The sequence below is a fragment of the Panthera onca genome, chromosome D3 (assembly GCF_046562875.1).
Source record: "Panthera onca isolate mPanOnc1 chromosome D3, mPanOnc1 haplotype 2, whole genome shotgun sequence".
In the NCBI taxonomy this organism is placed as follows: Eukaryota; Metazoa; Chordata; class Mammalia; order Carnivora; family Felidae; genus Panthera; species Panthera onca.
The window spans coordinates 48,724,646-48,744,167 of NC_138350.1; the positions used below are offsets into that span (position 1 = coordinate 48,724,646).

General features: G+C 36.2%; 1 non-coding gene across 1 annotated transcript; it reads right to left on the bottom strand.

The window, feature by feature from the left end:
• Positions 1–4,870: 4,870 nt before the first annotated feature.
• LOC132666183 (U6 spliceosomal RNA) lies at positions 4,871–4,975 on the bottom strand. Its single transcript, XR_009604548.1, has one exon. It is a non-coding gene; the product is annotated as a U6 spliceosomal RNA (small nuclear RNA).
• Positions 4,976–19,522: the final 14,547 nt, after the last annotated feature.

A 19,522-nucleotide genomic window follows, 5' to 3' on the forward strand; every position in this document is an offset into this window, starting at 1 on the left:
GATCTTGCCCTTCAGAGTTTGAACCCCACCTCAGGCTTTATGCTGACAGCTCAGACCCTGGAGCCTGTTTCAGATTCTGTGTCTACCTCTCTCTCCGCCCCTCCCCTGGTTGTGTTCTATCTCTCTCTCTCTCTCAAAAGTAAATAAACATTAAAAAAAATTTAAAGAAAAAGACTCTGTTATCTAGCAAGAAAATCTGGGAAATCTAGAAAAATCTGGAAAATCACTACTGCTAAAAAAAAAATACCTTCATCAAAATAAATTGGCTTTAGAAATGGGAAATCTCTCTATCGACCTGGATTGTTATTTTTTGTTCCACAGTACTAAATGAATTTTATTACATGTACTGCTAAAAATAATCACCAAATCATAAGTGGTAAAAAGAAAAAAGAAGAAGAAAACTAAACAGACACAACAAAATACCCTCCTATCCAAAGAAGTTATATCTCTTGGTGGCATTTCAATTAAAACAAAATCTACCCAAGGTAACATGATAATGTTTACTGGCCTCTATTTATTTTAAATGCATAGATAAAATGCAAATTCTCACTAAAGCAAAAGTGTATTACAATTTTCTTTAGATAAAATGAAAATATTCATCAACACCCAAACCCCTATATAGCCTGGAGCTAATTCCCACAAAACTTATATTTTTAAGTTTATAATTCACTTGGCTCTCACTCAACTGTCAGGAGCTTTATGGACAATATATCTTGCTTTAAAGTTCTTATTAAAATAATTAAGTAAAATAGATTGTAAAGTCAGATGTTGCCACAATTTACTGCCACTTGTTTACTTTTATTTTCCATTGTGAGAGGCCTTTGAAAGCAATTTCCCATATTATCCTCTTTCTACTCCTCCGAATAGAAGCTAATACTGAATGTCAAACTCCCTTTCCTCCCTAGAGAACCAGAGAGTATTCTTACAGGAATTTAGAAACACCCTCTTGCCTGAGGACATATCATCTGATAACTCAGGATGGAGTGCTCAACCTTAGAATATCTCCAACATTAACCTTGCATGAACTCAGTCAGAAGATGGGAGCTCATAGTCCTTTACACATCTTGGAACCACTCCAGCAAGGAGAAGAGTCATCCTTCCAGGAGAAAAACAATAAATATCTTCAGTCCCTTTTACCTTCAAAGAGAGACTAGTGTATTGGTTAAGAATATAAACTTCGAATTCATGAACTGGATTCAAATGGTGGTTCTACCATTTTTAGGGTGGAACTTTGGACAACTCACACTTCTTGAGGTTCTTTCCTCATTTGTCATATAGGACTAATAATATTTAGTTCTTACCCTGAAGACTAAGTGGTATTAAGAATGAAAAAATCTGAGTTGAATGCTTGGACATTATAGGCATTAAATAATTGTGGTTTTTTTGTCCTGGGAAGCAGAGCCTGAGTTGGAGATTCTTGGTCAGGAGATTTATTGGTTGAGTATACTCAGGAAGACAATGAGAAAATCGGGAGGGGACAAAGGGAACACGTTTGCAGAATGTGGCCTTGGCTGGGAAGGTTTCCAAGGAAGGTTTGCAGCTAAAATTACATTAGTTAGCCCCTCTTAGAAGGGTGTAGAGTTCCCTTTCCAACATGGGAACTTCCAGTTGGCAAAGGGAAATTCTCCAGAGAAGACTGCGTCTTTGAATTGTCATAACACTAACTGCAAGGAGAGAGAGGTGCACCTGTTGGTAAAGGGGATCTGAATGGGACACCCGAAGTGCCCACTAGAGCTTACCGCTGTCACTGCTCAGATCCGCTCTCTTCTTATGCCAAATACACCTACTGAGGCACAGGATTCTAAGTGGTTACAATTTCTGGGAAAATTTCAAAGAGGGGAGGGTTAGCTGGACAAATTAGAACTCCAACTGCTGCTTTTGTTCCCAATGCTGTAATTCAGTGGTTCTCAATCGGGGGAGATTTGACAATGTCTGGAGACATTTTCCATCACCATATCTGGAGGTGCTACTGGCATAATGTCCTATAATGCACAGAACAGCCCCCATAGCAAAAAATTATTCAAATTTTTGCAAAGTGTCAAGAGTGCTGAGGTTAAGAAACGCTGCTGTCACTGATATGCGTCATTTCATTGATTCTCCACCTGTTCTAGATTCTCCTTCCCTCAGCGAGCATATACATATGCTGGTCCAAGTGGCTGATCTAGTGGGTTAACAGAGATTTACATCCCAGAGTGGTCTAGGCCCTATTTTGGCATGTTCTGTCAGATTCTAGTTTCAGTACAAACACATTTAGTTACATTTGGATATGGAAGTATGGAAAAGATGTTCAAGTGAATCACTTGGGTACAAAACATAATCCTCAACTTGCCACCAAGAGGCTGAGTGATCTTCTCATGGGACAGTATGGTTCTGGGGCTCAGTCTTAGTCTATGTTGCTGACAGGTCAGACATTCAGCTGTTGCAGTAGCTAGACTACCCTGAGTGAGAGGAAGCATATGGTATAGGGCCCATATATAGCCCTGTGGAGTATTGCTAGGCTTATCTGACCTTTTATTTGATGGGTCATAATGGTAACTTCTGGCTACTTGGTTATCTGCTATCAAATGGTTAGAAGCTCAGTTTCTACCGTGACCTAGTAGCAGTATAGGAACTGGTTGTTTTGTTTTCTTGTAAGAGCTTTATTTCTATAACTCACATACTTTAATTCACTCTTTTGAAGTGTATAATTTAGTGTTTTTTTAGTTCATTCACAGAGTTTGGCAACCATCACAACTATCTCATTTACAGCATTATTATCATCACCAAAGAAAACCTAATACCCATTAGCAGTCTCTCCCATTCCCTCCAATTACCGCAGTTTTAGGCAACCATTAATTTATTTTCTGTCTCCATGGATTTGCTTATTTTAGAAGCTTCATAAAATTAGAATCAAATAATATGTGGCCTGTGTGTCTGGCTTCTTTCACCAAGCGTAGAGTTTTCAAGGTTTATTCATACTGTAGCAGGTATTGGTACTTTATTCCTTTTTATTTACAATAAATACATTTTAGTTGTGTAGATATACAAAATTTCATTTATCTGTTCATCAACTGATGGATATTTGGGGGGTTTCCACTTTTTGTCTGTTAAGAAGAATGCTGCTGTGGGGTGCCTGGGTGACTCAGTCAGTTAAGCATCTGATTTCAGTTCAGGTCATGATCTCGTGGTTCATAGGTTCAAGCCCCATGTCGGGCTCTGCACTGTCAGCACAGAGCCTGGAGCCTGCTTCGGATTCTGTGTCTCCCTCTCTCTCTGCCCCTCCCCAACTTGCACTCTGTCTTTCTCGCTCTTAAAAATAAAAAAAATAAAAATAAGAAAAAAAAGAATAATGCTGCTATGAACACCTGTGTACAAGTCTTTATGTGGACGTATGTCTTCAGTTCTGCATACTGAGGAGTGGAATTGTTGGGTTATAAGGTAACTCTGTGTTTAACATTTTAAAGAACTGCAGAGTTATATTCTAAAATGACTGCACCATTTTACAAACTGACAATTATTTTAACCATCCTAGTAGGTGTTACTTTTGTTTTTGTTTTCATTGTGGTTTTGATTTGCTTTTCCCTAATGACCAGTGATGTTGAATATCTTTTCATGTGCTTATTGACCATTTATTTATCTTCTTTTGAGAAATACTTATTCAAATTATGTGCCTATTTTTGAATGGACTGTTTTTTTTAAATATTTTAGTGGTTAAAAGATATTCCCCTCAGCCTAGTCATTGAATTGTCTTGGCAGTGTTGTAGAAATCAATTGACCTTAAATGTAAGGATTTCTGGACTGCCAATTCTATTCCATTGATCTACACATCTATCCTTAGGCCAGTACCACACTATTTTTATTACAGTAGCTTTGTGGTGAGTTTGAAATCAGGAAGTATAAGTCTTCCAATTTTGTTCTTCTTTTTCAAGAACATTTTGTCTATTCTGGGTCCTTTGTACATCCATACAAATTTTAGTGTCAGTTTGTCAATTTATGCAAAGTCACTTGGGATTTTTTTTTAAATGTTTATTTCTGAGAGAGAGAACACGAGTGAGAGAGGGGCAGAGGGGGGGCGGGAAGAGGATCCAAAGTGAGCTCCACGTTGACAGGGAGCCCCATGTGGGGCTCAAACTGACCAACTATGAGATATGACCCGAGCTGAATGCTCAATGGACTGAGCCACCCAGGCACCCCAAGTCATGTGAAATTTTAATTGAGATTGCATGGACTCTGTAGATTGATGCAGGGAGTACTGTCTTCTCAGTAACATTGTCTTCCAATCTGTGAATATGGTCTATCTTTCCATTTATTAAGTCTTTCTTGCATTTTTCAAGGATGATTTGTAGTTATCAATGTAGAAACTGTACACATCTTTTATTAAAATTCATTCCTAATTATTTGTTTTCTTTTTGTTGTTATTGCAAATGAAATGTTTCATTAATTTCATTTTTGGATTGTTCATTGCTACTTTTTAAAAATTCAATCAACTTTGTATATTAATCTCATATCTTGCAACATTGCTGAAGTCATTTATTAGTTCTAATAGTTTTATTTTTGGAATAAAGGAATATGAATTCCTTAGAATTTTCTACATATAAGAGTGTGCCTTCTGCAAATAGAAATATTTTTTTATCACTTCCTTTCTAAACTAAATGCCTTTTATTTCTTTTTCTTACCCAATTACCTTGGTTAGACTTCCATTACAATGCTGAATAGAAATGGTAAAAGTGAAAACTTTTGTTTTGTTCCTAATCTTAGGGGGAAAGCATTCAATCACCATTGACTATGGTGTTAGATGTGAATTTTTCGCAGAAACCATTTATCACATTGAGGAAGTTTGCTTTCACTTCTGGTTTGAGACGTTTTGTTTTTGTTTTTGCTTTATTTGCTTTTAAATATGGAATGCTTCATGAATTTGCATGTTATCCTTGTGCAGGGGCTATGCTAATCTTCTCTGTATCATTCCAATTTTTATATGTGTTGCCAAAATAAGCACTGGTTTGAGAGTTTTAATCATGAAAGTGTGCTTGATTCTGTCAAATGTTTTCTCATCTATTGAGATGATCGTGTGGTTTTTATCCTTCTTTATCCTACTGATATTGTGTATTGCATTAATTATCCGGTGCTTAAATAATGGTAGAATCTTGGTGTACACCCCACTTGCTCATGGTGTATAATTTATTTACATATGGCTGGATTTAATTTTCTAGTATTTTGATGAGAATTTTTGCATTTATGTTCAGAAGAGATATTGGTCTGCAGTTTTCTTTTTTTGTGATGTTTTGCCTGGTTTTGGTATTAGTATAAAACTAGCCTCATAGTATGAACTGGGAAACATTCCTTCCTGAAATTTCCATTTTTTTGGGGAGAAATTCAGGTGGACTGTTATTCTTTTAAATGTGTTTTAAAATTCACCAGTGAAGTCATCTGAGCCTGTGATTTTCTTTAGAGAAAGTCTGTTCAAAGTTTTTATTTCTTACTGAAGCAGTTTTGATTATTTGTTTCTTTCTAGAATTTTTTTCCCATTAGTTTAGGTTATCTAATTTGCTGGCATACAAATTTTTATAGTACTCTTTATAATGCTTTTTATTTATGTAAGATGTACATTGATATTTTATCTTTTTTTAAAAAAATTTGAATTTATTTATTTTGAGAGAGAGAGAGACAGAGAGGCAGAGAGAGAGTGAGAAAATCCCAAGCAGGCTCCAGGCTGTCAGCACAGAGCCCGATGGGAACTTGAACCCACCAACTGTGAGATTGTGACCTGAGCCAAAATCAAGAGTGGAATGCTCAACTGACTGAGCCAACCAGGTGCCCCTTGATATTTTCTCTTTTATTTTTATTTTAATAATTTGTGTCTTCTCTCTTTTTTGAGTGGTCAGTATAGCTAAATGTTAACTTGGGTGAATTTTTGAAAGAACGAAATTTTGTTCTGTTGATTTTCTCTATTGTTTTTTCTATTCTTTATTTCACTTATTTATACAGTATTCTTTATTTTTCCTTCCTCTGCTTGGTTTGGGTTATTTTTTTCCTTCTAGTTTCTTAGGTGGAAGTTTAGGTTATTGTTTTGAGATGCTTACTTGTTTTTTAAATATAGGCATTCATAGGTATAAATTTCCCCTGTAAGTACTGTTTTAGCTGCACCACACGAATTTTGGTATGTATCTCCTAACATTTAGTATTCATTTTCATTTATCTCAAAGTATTCTGTAGGTTTTATTGTGATTTTCATTTTGACCCATTGGTTATTTATTCACATATTATTTCCACATATTTGTGACTTTTCCTAATTTTCTTCTATTACTGATTTCTAATTTCATGTCATTGCCATCAGAGAACATCTTTTAGATGACTTTCTCTTTTTAAGTTCATTGAAGCTTGTTTTATAGTCTAACATAGGGTCTATCCTGAAGAATGTTCCATGTGCTTTTGAAAAAAATGTGTACTCTGCTATTGTTGCATAGAATATTCTATAGATATCTATTAAGTCTAACTGGATTAAAGTACTGTTTAAGTCCTATGTCTATGTTAATCGTCTCCAACTCTTAATCTTTTTTTTTTTTTTTTAATTTTTTTTAACATTTATTTATTTTTGAGACAGAGAGAGACAGAGCATGAACGGGGGAGGGTCAGAGAGAGGGAGACACAGAATCCGAAACAGGTTCCAGGCTCCGAGCTGTCCGCACAGAGCCCGACGCAGGGCTTGAACTCACGGACCATGAGATCATGACCTGAGCCGAAGTCGGCCACTCAACCGACTGAGCCAACCAGGTGCTCCTCTTAATCTTGATTTGTCTATTTCATCCTTCAATTGTGTTAGTTTTTGCATATTTTGAAACATTTTTCTTTGGTGTATGTGTGTTTTAATTGTTATGTGTACTGAATTGATTGACGTGTTTGTCATTATAAAATGTGCTTTTTTGTTTCTAGTAATAATTTTTATTGTAAAGCCTGTTTTCTCTTATATTAATATAGCAATTCCAGTCTCCTTTTGGTTTTGGCATACATGGTATATCTTTTTCATTCTTTACTTTCAACCTCTTTATGTCTTTGAATCTCATGTGTTTCTTGTAGATAGTATACAATTAGATATTTTTTTAAAAATCCATTTTCAGTTTCTGCCTTTGATCGGGGTGTCCACTTAAGTTTATTATAATATTTGATAAAGTGGGATTTATATCTATCATTTTGCTGTTTGTTTTCTACCTCTTATGTCATTTTATTACTTTATTCCTCTATTGGTTTCTTCTTTTGTGTTAAAAGATATTTTGTAGAGTACCATTTTTACTTTCACTATACCTTTTGAATTACTTTCTTACTTATAGCCCTGAAGGTTGCATTTAACATTGACATCTTGAAATAATGTATTTCGAATTAACACCAACTTAATTTCACAAAACATTTCTTCAATATCATGATTCCCTGTTCCTTCTTTGTATTATTATTGTCATGAAAATGACAACTTTTAGCATTTAACTTCATCAACAGTTTTATAATTATCACTTTATGATCCTGTCTTTTGAATCAAATAGGAGGAGAAAGGAGTTACAAACAGAAAAACACTTTATACTTTCCTTTATATTTACCTATGTAATTGCCTTTTTTGGTGTTGTTTATTTCTTCAAGTGGATGTGAATTACTGTCTAATGCTCTTTCATTTCAGTTCAAAGGACTCTAGCATGTCTATAGCATAGATTTGCTTAACAAATTCTGTCAGTTTTTATTTGGTATTGTCTTCATATCATCTACATTTTTGAAGGATGGTTTTCCTTGATATATAATTGTTGGCTGTCCATTTTTTTTCCTTTTCAGCACTTTGAATATGACATCCCATTGCCTTCAGACATCCATGGTTTTAATAAGTCACTTGTTAGCCCTATTGTGAATCTCTTGTCTGTGATGAGTCACTTTTCTTTCACTGCTTTCAAAATCTCTCTCTCTTTTAATGTTTATTTATTTTTGAGAGAGAGTGAGAGACACAGAGAGAGAACAGGGGAGGGACAGAGAGACAGGGAGACACAGAATCCAAAGCAGGCTCCAGGATCTGAACTGTCAGCACAGAGCCCGATGTGGGGCTCAAACTCATAAATGGCAAGATCATAAGCTGAGCTGAATTTGGACGCCCAACCGACTGAGCCACCCAGGCACCCCTCAAGATCTCTTTTTGTCTTTGTCTTTGACAGTTAGTCAATACTATTTCCAGATGTGGATTTCTTTGAGGTTCTTTTACTTGGAGTTTGTTGAACTTCTTTATGTTTATATTAATAGTTTTTATCAAACTTGGGAAGCTTTTGGCCATTATTTCTTCAAATATTCTTTCGGCTTCTTCCTTTCTCTATTTTCTTTCTGGGTCTTTGTCATAGTCTCTTTAGACATAAACAAAATACCAGAGACTGGATAGCTTATAAACAATGGAAATTTATTTCTTACAGTGCTTGAGACTGGGAAGTGCAAGATCAAGGCACCAGCCTTAGGTGAGCCCTGTTCCTAGCTCATTGCCAGCACCTTTTTGCTGTGTTATCACATGATGGAAAGAAAAGGACCTCTTTTATAAGAACACTAATTCCATTCATGAGGGCTCTACCTTCATGACATAGCATTTCCCAAGTCATCACTTCCTAATACTATCACATCAGGCATTAGGATTTCAACATATGAATTTTGGGAGAATACAAATGTCCAGACCACAGCAGTCTTCAATTTGATTGAATTTATGTTGATTCCTTAATGATATTCCACATGTCTTTGAGTACTGTTTTCTTCATTGTTTTACTTTCTTTCCTCAAACCTGATAATCTCAATTGACTTATCTTCAAGTTCATTGATTCTTCTGTTAATTCAAATGTTATGTTTAGCCTCTCTAGGAAATTTTTCATTTTATTTTAGTTTTTGACTCCAGAATTTCTATTTGATATTTTGAAGTCTTTGTCTAGTAACACCAATATCTGTTCTTCCTTAGGGATAGTTTCTATTTATTACTCCCCCCCTCCCATATATGGAATAGTTTTCCTGTTTCTTTGCATGTTTCATAGTTTTTTCTTTTTTTTTTTTTAAACTATACAGTTTAAATAATATGAAGCTACAACTCTGGAAATCAGATTACCTACCCCCCCAAGGTTGGTTGTTGCTGTTTATTTGTTTAGTGACTTTCCCTGTATAAATCAATAAAGTGTGCATTCTTTATTATATGTGGCCACAGAATTCTTTTTCCCAGTTATCTTAGTGGTAAGCTAATGATTAGATAGAGATTTACTTAAATGTCTTGAATGAGTAAGTCTCCCAGTCTTTGCTAAAAGGTTTTTTGTTTTTGTTTGTTTGTTTGTTTTTGGTGGGAAAGCTTCAGTGCTCTAGCAGGCAGTTTAAAACCTGCCTTAGCCTTCACTACCCGCTTGTGAAGAAACTCAAAGTCATCCAATAGAGAATACAACCTTCTTAGGTCCTTCCTGGGCATATGCAGAACCTTGAACCTATGTATGACCTCCTAGATCCCATGGAATGTACTGGAGCTTGTCAAAATCCTCTACAGACATCACATTTCTCAGCTTTCCTTTCGAGTTAGTCAGTCAGTCTGTTGTTAGTCCCAAATGGTATTATTGCCTCAGGAAGCTGTGATGTTAAACAATTGCCACTGATTGTTTTTGACAAATGCCTTGAGGATAGGGCTGTTCATGAGCCCTGAATCAAGTCAAATAAAGATAAGCTCTGAGAATAAACTTTTCTAGGGAACAACTGTAAAACAGATTTAACAGTGACCATTCTCTGGGAATAGAACTTGATGGGATTGCTTCAAATCTGTTTTGCCCCTCTAACGGATGGATGATAGGCTGCCAGTTTTTACAATGATTGTGGTTGTGAAGCTGTTGGTACTCAAGGTTACCATGGAGCTGGGGAGATGGGAATGGAGATTAGACAAGTTAAAATACCACAAAGATCACTACTGTTACCAAGATTTTCTTGTTTTTTTCTTTAAAGAATATATTTGGAATTTTTCAAATTTTTGGTTAATTTCAAGAGCTCTGGTTGATTTTGAAAAATTTTTGCTAGTGACAATTGTTGCTTTACAGATGAGCAGATTTTCAGAAATCCTTACTTTATTATTTTGGAAGTTCTCCCTACAGGAATTCCTTTTTAAACAGTACATGGTTTCTCTGAAGTGTGCTGCAATTCTCCTATTAAATTTTGCATGAAACTATTTACAGCATCTTTCTCTACCGCAGATAACTCAAGTAGCCTAAGATGTTCTAGGTTATATGGCCCACGTGGCAGGGTTGAACATACCATGGCCATGTTTCCAAGCCGTTTCTTTCTCTAGCTCCAATCAGATCTAATAACCTTCAATGCCACCTGATAAATGGTTTCAAACATTATTTGCGAGTATTGAATATCTCTCCTCCATAACTCAAAGAAGTGTCTCTGAGAATTATACTCCTTTTCTAGTGATAGAAGTGAAAGATACAATAACTTATATTTTGCTTTGCAGGACATGTCCTAAAGTGTCCCAGACTACTAGAATCTTGGAAAGACTTTTGATTCAAGAAGCTCCTTAATCTTTGTAATGCTTATTTCCTAACCTCTGAAGCACATGCCTATTCTGGATGAATTGAAAAGTACTTCTTTTCAAGGCATCCAGGATACCTGCTACCTCTTCCTCCCTGGATTTGTTATACGTGAAGTCATCAATATAGTGGGCCAATATGATATTGCTTGGCAAGTGCCAGATAGTCCAGGTTTTTGAAATATACTGTGACAGATAGCAGTAGTAATACAGATCCCTAAGGTATGACCATTAATGTGTATAGTTGTTCATTCTATTTAAATGCAAAGTAATTTTGACGCTCCTTCTATAGGAAGAAACAATTGCCATGGACCCTGAGCATCCCTGCACATTCTTGCTAGGTATGCCAAGAATGTAAGACCCTGACTGCTCTTTAGCTTGGCCATTTCTGATGATTGTGTCTGACAGATGAGGTAACATGATTTTCTTCCACTTTTATTATACTGGTAAATACCCAAAGCTCATTATTTCTCTCCTACAACACAACCCATTGTGAGTACAGGCAACCATGATCATGATGTGTCCTTTTATCTGCCTCTGGGAAAATGAAGAAAACAAACATATAGCTCTGGTTAGTGCTTCTGTAATACAGACCTACGTCTCTGAGGCAAGAGTCTTGTGTTGTCTTTCAGCATTTTAAGTCTAAACAGAACCTAGCTTGTTACTTGAAATTAGAGTAAATTAGAGTAAAGTCTTAGAATTTGTACAGTTTGTAAGTTTTGGCTTAGAATTTGTACAGTTTTTAAGTTTTGCTGATGAAGACATGGGTTTCTAGAATAGAAAGGGTGAGGACCCTTGTGGGCTGGGTTAGAAAATATGAAAAAACTCCCAGGATCTAGTTTGACAATTCTCTTGTTTCAGTGGTGGGTTGGGGGAAGGCCTCCCATTATAGATAGAAACCTATTAAGTAATGTTTAGAGGCTGAATAGTGAGAGGTTAGGTTGTATCTAGTCACCAGAATGGTGCCTAGCTTCATTTTCTTCCAAATAGAAGGAGAAAGAGATATTATAATGATGATGGGGCAGCCAAAGACAATGTGGCTGCTGAGCCAAAGGGGCCAAAAGCTGGAACAAGTAGTGTCAACAATGATGTAGCTGAGGGGAGAAAAGTAGCAGAAGATGCCGGAGGAAAGGATGGCTTCAGACTGCTAAGCAAGGCTTTGTGTTTATTTTCGGTTTTGAGCAGGTGATCTCTCAAGTTCAATGCACAAAGTTTGGATGTTTAAAATGCACCCAGAGCTCTATATTTTCATTGCTGACAATGAGGCGGACATGGATTTGAATCATCTCTCTGTCTTTTATTATCAGGGGGAAAACAGATACTTGACTACCCTGAGTTTCTGTTATCCAAGAAATAACCAGAATTCAAGGTTATTCTCGTAGCTCTTGCCAATACTCCCCTTAATGTTTTTTACTGAATTTTGTGTTATTGCTAGTGGCTTAGATATTTGTTTTGTCAGTTGGAATATAGCCAGATCAAAGACACCACTCTCTGGGGTCACAAACTGGAAATAAATCATGGCTGCTGATTGAGTGGTCTGTGTTACTAATGTAAATGCCCATGACAATCATCTGTTCTCTGACTGAAACCAAGCTGCTGATCACCCCTGCACTGCCCAGATTTCTGACTTGACAAATGGATTTATTATCATACTGGATATGGCCACACATCAGTATCAGGAGCTGGGGTTCTCTGTCTGAAACAGAGGCTACCACTGCATGCCAGGTTTGTGGCTCCCGCCAGTAGACAACTCCTTTGTGTCATGATTAAGGAGGACACATTGCAGCAGCTATGGACCCTTTCTGCTCCTGGAAGTTTGCATACACTGGACTTTTGATCTCCCTCACCCCTCTTGGGGTTACCAATGATGCCACAATAGTTTGACAGTTTTTCAGATTATGGTGTTGTGGTCCATCCATGGTATTTGGGCCATCGAAACTAATCTGTGTCATGTTTTTTACTTTCTGGACGTTATACAATATGTCAATGATGTTTCTTTTATCACAAAGACCACCCAGCAATGGGCCAATGGTATTTGATGAGCATTTCATGCTCCCTACTATCTATAGACTTTGGGAATTATTGAACACTGAAAGAACTTCTTTCTCTAACACCATCACCCTTTCCTGGTCCACACACCTCAGTGAGAGCCCAAATGAGTCTATCTCCAGAAAAGGATCATCTCATCTTGGCTATTTCCTGGGTAATAGTCAGAGAAAAATATCTAGATATGAATACAGGATAATTAGAGAAAAGGTAAACTTATAGGTTCTCAGATTGAATGCACTAATTTTGTGGTGGTAGAGGGAGAGCAAACCCCCTGGTACTCAGGGAGGGAACAACTTAGACCCCAGAAGGTATGGAGGGCAGGGGATGATGAATTCTCTCTGTCCTCTAGATTCAGCACTGCTGCCTGATTCAATTGGCAGCTATACCCGACAACCAGACCTTATGCTGAGGTTGTCTTCTCTGTTCACATGCTATAAAAATTAATACCCTCGGGTAAACATGGCAGGTCTTGACCTATTCTGTTGTATCTGATGCTGTCAGTGGAAGCTCCCAAACATGAAGATGCACAACACAACCTTGTTTCGATCTAACTGATCGATCATACACTCCTCCAGATGCCTGAGTGGACCTAGGTTATGCCACATGTGGCAATCAAGGCTTGGTGATGCTGGCCTTGTGGCTTAACAAAACCAGCATAACAGTGATTCAGATCACATTTAACAACAAATCCTGAACTGGAGTGACTGAATAATGACTCTTCAGGGCGTATGTTTGTATGTAAAGAGAATGAGTCATGGAATGACTCTCCACTGGGGACTGGGCTTGCTTTGTGGGCCAACTTTTGTCCCGGCAATTATTGGAAGTCTCACAGAAATCTTTCTATCACATTCTGTTGATTAAGACAGTCATCAATGTATCCAGATTCAAGGGCCAATGTCACTCTAAGAAGTACATGAGGGATGAAATACATATTGAGGTAGTCATCTTTGGAAAATTTAATCGGTTATGCTTCATTATGATGGTATTTTACTTTCATATCTCTTGAAACAGGCTTCAGGGATTCCTCCACATCCAACTATAATGAATCCACTTGTTCAAAATCTGATTGTATTTAGATATTGTTTTGCTATTTATTCACATCTCGTAAATTGCTGCTATCACAATCAGCCTTGGTTTTGTGTGAGTAAAGTGTTTTCATAATTAAATTCCACTCTTTGAATTGTACACTCCATATGAAAAGAATTTTGTTTTGTTCTTGGCTATACACCCAGAATCTAGAATGCTGCCAGTTGTGAACTAGGTACTCAATAAATATTTGCTGAATGAAGAAAACCCAAAGGACTTATGTCAACTTCCCATAAGTAGTTGACAGGCAAGGTCCATAATCTGCTAGGCAAAACTGAGGATGGTTTACAAGGGCCATTACTGGGTCAAAAAAGACAGAGGGTCAAGTAAGAAATTACCAAAGCTCAAAGCACAAATTACCCTAGAGTTTTGGGTCATTAAACTCTGCAGAAAAGGTTCTGCCTCCCTTGGAACAGTTTTATTTGTCTCTCCACATGTGCAGCAGTATTATTTATTTGTAAAACGCCAGTGTCTAACTGATACATGGCCAATGAAATTTCTATCCTCTTACTGGCACCTTAAATATATGTAAATAATCACATATTCACATGCTTATATATAGTTATCCTAGAAACCCTATAGGTAGAAATTAACAGCTTCATTTTAGATGATTTACCTATTCAACATCATTAGATGAAGTGGCACAGATTTGATTTAGGCTTCTTTGTTGGTTTTTCTTCTTTAGCTCCATTGTTTTGACCAATATTTCAACTACCTACTCTGATTTACTGCAGGTTTGAAAAACAAAGACAAAACACATTTACATCTGATGTTTACCCACAGGCAACCATCCACGCAGACTGATTTTAGTTAGTTGTATTTGGATGCTTATCCTAACAAAAAATACTTCTCCCATTGGATTATTGATTATGACAACAGCTATAATTTCCATAGTTTGGTAGTAGCTAACATTTATTTAAATTTTACCATATGCTAAACTATTTCCTGAATGTTTATATTTTGAAACATGTATTTTTCTAACATGGGTCAGCACTTCATATTTTTCATTCAGTAATTAGGGACAAAGTTTAAAGTGCAAGTATCTATTGCAAAAATAATCAATCAATTCAGTGTCACATTAACTCTTTCTTGTTTATCAGCTTCATAGAAAGCTGAGATCCCAGGTCAAATGTTTCTTTTTCTTCACTGAATTCGGTGTGCCTGTGAGGAGTTCATTTTCAGAACTGATAGCTTTTATAGCCTGCTTCATTTATTCGAGATTTACTGTATTACTGTCTTCTATATGGGTGTTCATTACAGAGAATTTTCTATTAAAGACAACAGATTTTTTTTCTTTTGTCCCAAATGTGAGTAACAAAAGTGTTTACATATTTGTCTGAAAATATGTTTTTTTTAAATTTTCTTATTTTCATCTAGGAGGCAACTTACACAAAATGTAAATAAAAAAATAAAATCTGGAACAGAACAATAGAAATCAGAATACAAAGTAGTGAACAGTTAAGAAAGTTGATGTAAAAAAAATACATCTCTTTGGCTCTACTTATCTTGATGGTCAAAGGAAAGGGAAAGACATTCATTTAATTTACATTGACAAAAACACATTAGCTTTTTATGGGGAACAAATAATTTCCTGGCACTAATCTTTAAAATAAATTTCTATCACAGAAATGCTAGAACAGAGTAAATTGTGAGAACAGAGTAAATTAATGACCAATATCCTCAACAACGGATCTCATCACACCCAGTTGAGGTTTTAAAATGTTTTTTCTTATGTGTTCCTTATACATCCCTTAATTAACCAGATTTTATAACACTAACATGCAACTCGGTTAAAGACATCATTAAAAGACCCAATACTACTGATTCAGTGTCCACAGGATTTATCAACCTGTTTACCGATGTTTTTAAAGAAATGAGATGCTACTTCTAAAGGTGATTAGTGGATACAAATTTATGTCTTGCCCATGGCTGGGGCTTTGTCATCTAGGTGTTTACTTCTCTCCCCAGAGACTTGAGGGATTTGGTAAAAACAACAAACAGAGTTGTTTTTTTTAAAACGTGATTGAGATTACTTTAATTTTCACTTCCAAAATTAAATTTGTTCTCATTCCTTTCAAAACACAACTTATCTTTGGGAAGAAGTCTTGATGGATCAATCCATTTGACAAAGAAATCCTGAAGAAACAAATTAACCATGACCCAGTCAAACAATAGAACATTCTCAATATCCCCAACCCCCCCACCCTGGTTGTCCTTTTTAGTCCTCATTCTCTCCTTACCCAAAGATAACCACCACCCTGACTTTAAATACCATAACTTAGTTTTGCCTACTTTTCAACTTTTTATAAAAGGAGTCATACATTTTATATTCTTTTTGCATCTGGCTTCTTTTGCCTAATGTTATATTTGTGATTCTCATACCCAAGTTCATGTTGTGGTGTGTAGCAGCGATTCACCAATTTTTATTTCTGGATAACATTTCATTGTAGAAATATACCACACCTTATTTTACACAATTTAAGTACTAACGAACATGTGGGGTTTTCTAGTTTGGGGCTGTTATAAATAACACACTGGACATTCTTGGACAAGCCTTTCAGTGCCCTTGTAGGAGAGAGATTGCTGGATCACTGGAGATGTAGATGTTTAATGTTGATAGATACTTCCGGTTTCCCAGTCAGGATTAATTTATACTCCTATCTGCAGTGTATGAGGATTCCAGTTGTTCATTATCCTTAACGCGGATTCTGTCAGTCTTTTTTTATTTTTTATTTTTTTAATGTTTTATTTTATTTTTGAGAGAGAGACAGAGTGTGAGCGGGGGAGGGGCAGAGAGAGAGAGGGAGACAGAATCCGAAGCAGGCTCCAGGCTCCCAGCTGTCAGCACAGAGCCCGACATGGGGCTCAAACCCAGGAACCGTGAGATCATGACCTGAGCCGAAGTTGGACGTTTAACTGCCTGAGCTACCCAGGCGCCCCTCTGTCAGTCTTTAATTGGGGTAATTCTGGTGGTTGTGTAGTAGTATCTTACTGTGGCTTGAATTTGCATTTGCCTAGTGACAAACGAGGTTGGTCACTTTATCACAGGCTTGTTGACCGTTTGTGATCCTTTCTGTGAGGTTTTTTGCCAATTTTTCTATTAGCTTGTATGTCTGTTTCTTAAATAGATTTAAAATTTGTAGTATGTTATGGGTATGACCCTTACTTTTTCAGTCTCTTAATTTTTTTATGAGTAGAAGCATTTAATTTTAATTTTACTGAAACCTAATACATCAGTCTTTTCCTTAAGTTAGTGTCTTTTCCTACCTCATGTCATGAAGATGTTCTTTGTTTTGCTCTAGAAGCCTTAAGATTTTACTTTTTACATTTAGATCCACATAGAATCCTGTCACCAGAACAGCAGTGAGATAGTAGACATACTAACAGTAATAGTCCCTGCCATTTGTGTGTTTCACCAGATTTCCTTAAAGGAGTTCCCATTTGTAGGCTGTATGAAAGCCTCAAAATCTGTATATATAGCCTGAATGTAAAAACTCCAATTCCATGAGAAAGAAATCAAGTGAATAAAAGTTAAAAAAAAAAAAAAGCAGCAACGTTTAGTGGGAATTCTAAAGCAGCACATCAATAAAATATAAAAATATCAAAGTACAAAAATAATGCACTGAGAACTCAGAATAGAAGAAAATGGATCAAAAAGATTAGCAACAATAGGGGCTGACAAATGAAATCGTTAATGTACTGCTTCAATCTGCAAAGTATTGTTGAAAGGCAAGCGAGAAAGAACAGGAAAAATTGTTGAAAGTCAGGGACATAAATAATTCTAGTGTTATCACTTTATAGGTTAGGATTCTAAGTTCACACTCAAGAGGCTTCTTATTTTCTTGTTATTACTTTGTTTTCACTCAGGTAAGCTCTTATCCAGATGGGGAGATGGTGTTTTTGTTATATCATCTATTGTCAATATGACAAAATGGAAAGCTTGTGTTTTATCCCGCTGGTTAAATCTGAATATTGCTTTTTCATTAAATTATTTTTTATATCAGGCCTCTATTTAAGTGCACAGACGTCAATGAAATAAGTAGCTTCAAATAAAAAAAGAAGAAAGAAAAGAAATACAGCGTAATTTAATATCACTCTCACTGTCATTCACTAATATCTCTCTAAGTAAGCATGAAAACCATTTCCTTTGGAGTAGCAAGAAGAAACTTGTGATGATCTTTCGGAATCGGAGCAAGTACTCCATGTGACTGACTACTTACTTCTTCTCCCCACTTATTTTTTTTCCTTGGATAAGTTTAATATCCCCTGAACTCTGGGTATCTTTGTGTTGTTGTTGCAAAACTAGTTATCTTTTCAATTAAAATTATTTTAGCAACATTGCAAAAGTTGGAGCCTATCATCCTTACTACAGACTAACCTATAAAACAATGCTTAAAAACAATTTCCTGAAGATTTAAAGCAGGGAGTTAAAGTTACCTCACCTCAGCTTTTTTTGCCATTTAGCTGATTTGATGATGGTGGTCCTACAGAGAGGTTGTTGACATAGTTGATACTTAAAAATGTTACACATTTGTTAGAAAAAGTTATAAACTTACTATAAATACAAATAAAAATGTTATCACTATCCAAAAACCTTAAGCAATATCACACTCCACTGCATGATACTAATTGAAGGAAATTTCATAAATACTGAATATGATACCCGAGGAACAAATGAACTTGTGGAATGTGATAAAGCTTTATGAAAATATTTGATACAAGAGCTCAGCACTTCTAAGCTGCTTCTTTTCTTCTCAGATTCCAACACTAAGCACTCACCTGGAGATAATCTAAAAAGACATTCTTTGTTACCCATGACTAGTCTCTTGACCATGGAGGTGAATAGATTAGAGTAAGTGAGAATTTAAAATAGAGGTGTACAGTGAGAAAGAGATATGGAGCTTGTGGGTTTGTATGTTCTTTTTCTTTTAAAGAAAAAGAACAGGGGCGCCTGGGTGGCGCAGTCGGTTAAGCGTCCGACTTCAGCCAGGTCACGATCTCGCGGTCCGTGAGTTCGAGCCCCGCGTCAGGCTCTGGGCTGATGGCTCGGAGCCTGGAGCCTGTTTCCGATTCTGTGTCTCCCTCTCTCTCTGCCCCTCCCCCGTTCATGCTCTGTCTCTCTCTGTCCCAAAAATAAATAAATAAACGTTGAAAAAAAAAACTTTAAAAAAAAAAAATAAAAAATAAAAAAAAAAAGAAAAAGAACAATACAAAGAGAAGGAAAAAAAAAGCAAACTTTAGAAATTTCCCAAGGCCTGGATGTACCTAGCTCCCTGCTTAGAGTGAGTACTCTGTACATCATCCTAAAGTGGTGACCTATTATTTTGATGTATATATATGTGTGTATATATATATATACATATATGTATATATATATATACACACATATATGTATATATATATATATATATAGAGAGAGAGAGAGAGAGAGAGAGAGGTAATATGTGAGCAAAACCATCTAAATATTAGATTCTGTATTGCCTTCTATACACAAACTCATCCTTAGTCAATGGGGAGCCTTTAGAGGATGTTCAGGTATTGACATATTCTAGGATTTGCATGTTACAGTTTCTAGTAGCTGGTTGAGGTTATTCTGGAAATGACAATACCACAAGAAGAAATAGTAATAAAAATAAGAGCTGGAACTTACTGTTTACTATGGGCAAGGCCCTCTTTGAAGAGTTTACCATGTAATACTTATTTAATCTTCACAATAATCATGCAAGACTAATTTCATTATTGGCTTTATTTCATAGACATGGAGGTGAAGTGACTTGTCCCAGGTCACATGGCTTGAAAATGACAGAACCGGGATATAAACATGGGCAGTTGGGATATAGAATCTGTGTAATG